The sequence below is a fragment of the Mastomys coucha genome, unplaced genomic scaffold (genome assembly GCF_008632895.1).
Source record: "Mastomys coucha isolate ucsf_1 unplaced genomic scaffold, UCSF_Mcou_1 pScaffold14, whole genome shotgun sequence".
NCBI lineage: Eukaryota > Metazoa > Chordata > Mammalia > Rodentia > Muridae > Mastomys > Mastomys coucha.
This window is the reverse complement of record NW_022196896.1, coordinates 104337083-104339921: the sequence shown is the minus strand read 5'-3', so window position 1 is coordinate 104339921 and position 2839 is coordinate 104337083. Positions and strand designations below refer to the sequence as shown.

The 2839-nt window shown below is 44.0% G+C and overlaps 1 protein-coding gene across 2 annotated transcripts in view; it reads right to left on the bottom strand.

The window, feature by feature from the left end:
• The window catches only part of Mogat1 (monoacylglycerol O-acyltransferase 1), a 31852-nt gene that overhangs the window by 28545 nt on the left and 468 nt on the right, over window positions 1-2839 (bottom strand). The gene's annotated exons all lie outside the window — the stretch shown is intronic.

Here is a 2839-nt window from a genome sequence, read left to right as displayed (position 1 = left end):
TCTAAGAAATACATTTAGATCTTATACTTCATGTGTCGTCTCTGCCATCATTTCTTTGCCTACGCCTTATCGACCTGACTAACATCCCCATTTCTCCCACGGGTTGAGGGAGGCCCAGATCGGCTGGCCCGTGGCACGAAGGTCCTGAGTTCAAATCCCAGCAACCACATGGTGGCTCACAACCATCTGTAATGAGATCTGACACCCTCTTCTGGTGCATTTGAAGACAGCTACCGTGTACTTATTTATAATAATAAATAAATCTTAAAAAGGGGGGGGGCTGGAGAGATGGCTCAGCGGTTAAGAGCAATGACTGCTCTTCCAAAGGTCCTGAGTTCAAGTCCCAGCAACCACATGGTGGCTCACAACCATCCATAGTAGATCTGATGCCCTCTTCTGAGGTCTCTGAAGACAGCTACAGTGTACTTAAATATAAATAAATAAATAAATAAATAAATAAATAAATCTTAAAAAAAAGAAAACAAGAATGAATCTCAAAATTCTGAAAATGTGGAAAAGATAAATTTTTAAAGCTTTTTTTTTTTTTTACACAATATTAGAAAAAACAAAAAGGCAAAGTATTAAATGATTGGAAAACAAAGTCAAGTGTGGTAGCTCAGACTTGCAATCCTAGCACTGAAGTAGAAAAATTGCCATGAGTTCAAATCTAATCTGGGCTAGAGTGAGGCCTTGTCTTTAAAACCTAAAACAAAACAAAACAAAACCAAAAAACAAACAAAACCCCACAAACAAACAAAACCAGGCAAAGAAAAAGAAAGAAACCAAGACAGTTGGTTTGTGGGAATCTACCTTCTTTTCTCCTCCCTTCTATGTCTAAAAATGAAACCTAGCATGCGTCCCCCTCCCACTAAGCTAAGTAACCCTGTGTAATACTTCCCTCATTGTGAGACTAGGAAGGGGAACAGTTCCACCCTCACTGGATTGCTAAGGAGATGACATGAGTTTATACTTTTCAGGGACATGTGAAGGGTGATGGAGTAGAAATAATCCTAGGACAAGCCCTCTCATGTATCTGGGTATCCCTGGCCAGGCAGCTGCTGGGTGCTCCTCTGAGCTTGCACACTTGGATGCCAACCTAGACATCTACAACCGCAGACATTTACAAGTGCAATCAATGATAGCTGACGTCAATGAAAAGGACTGTGAGCTCTCTGAGATTTCCTGCATGATGAAAGGGAAGCCATCAAAGAAGGCACACAGTGGCTGAGCCAGGGACATGGAACGGAACGTTCACGTTTGCCTCCAGCTTTCCCACTTACTATACTAGCCTTGTGATATAGAGTAATTTACTTTGTCTCTCAGCTCCCCCATCTGTATAGACAGTAGGAAGAGTCCTTACCATGCTCTAACTATAAGGAGGGCATGGGTAACAGCAGAAGGTGCTTGGAGGCCCATTGGCAGTACTGAGTGCTGGATACAGTATCCTCCAGATGTTCCTTGGCCCTTGGTTCAGAGAAGAATGAAATGCACTGTCACCAGCCCAGCCTATGAGCTTGGTCTGTGAGGACCTGTGAGTTAGTTAGTGTTCTGCATCACCTTTTCATAAACCTTTGCTGCGCACTTGGAGAGTTTTGTTTCTGTTTTTGTTTTTATATGTCTGAGTGAAGGCTGCAATCCAAGACAAATGAGCTAGAAATACTAGGGCTGGAGCCTGGGTATCAGAGTGTTTAAGAAGCTCCTTCAATGATAGTGGTGGTGAAAGCCTTTTATCCCAGCACTTGGTAGTCAGAGGCAGGCAGATCTCTGAGTTCAAGGCCAGCCTGGTCTACAGAGTGAGTTCCAGGACAGCCAGGGCTACACAGAGAGACCCTGTCTCAAAAGACAAAAAAAGAAGAAAAAATGAAAAGGAGAAAGAAGAGGAGGAAGAGGAAGAGGAGGAGGAGGAGGAGGAGGAGGAGGAAGAGGACGAAGAGAAGGAAGAAGAGGAGGAAGAGGAGGAGGAAGAGGAGGAGGAAGAGGAAAAGGAGAAGAAGGAGGAAGAGAAGGAGGAGGAGGAAGAGAAGAAGAGGAGCAGAAGAAGAAAGAGAAGGAAGAGGAGGAGGAGAAGGAGGAGGAGGAGGAGGAGATGATATACAGTCATGGTTGAGATCTGTAAGTACACTGAACACATGAAACTGCTTCCAACATGCAAAACTCTGTAATGCAATAGCTGTTATTATTATTACTTAGCCCTACTGGTGTGCTGCTCTGACTTGGCCCATATGGGCCATTTCTACTTCTCAGCAAAGTTTAAGCATAGAAGTTCATAGTTATCCCTCTCTTCTCTTTGTGTGTCACACACCTTTCTCCAAGAGCATGACACACTAAGGACAAGCTTCCTTCCAGTGCTGTCCAGCGATCTGTTTCCTATACTGTCACTGCATGGGCTTAGCCTGGGAATACCCCAGAACGCACCCCTGGGTGGATTATTTCTAAACAGAAGGCACTCGAATCCAACCCAAATATGCAGTTGGGTCTAGGCAGAAAAGCCCGGGAGTGGATGCAACCGGAAAACAGAAACCAGAAAACTAACAGTAGCTCTTGGTCCTGATACCAAGATGGCAAAGTTTTAATACCTAAAGGCATTACTTACCCATTATGAGTCGAGGGATCCACAAGTGAATTGGCAGCCTTTGAGGGACTAAAATGCAACTTTGTATAGCACTCACTTTCTAGATGGGATCATCACTACATTTGGGAAACCATAGTTGCCTCAATTTATCCAGCTGTATTAAGCAAAGACAGGTAGATCTATGAGTTCTAGGCCAGCCTGGTATAGAGTTCTACAGAGCAAGTTCTTCTGTGACAGCCAAGGCTACACAGAGGAAAGGAGAGAGAG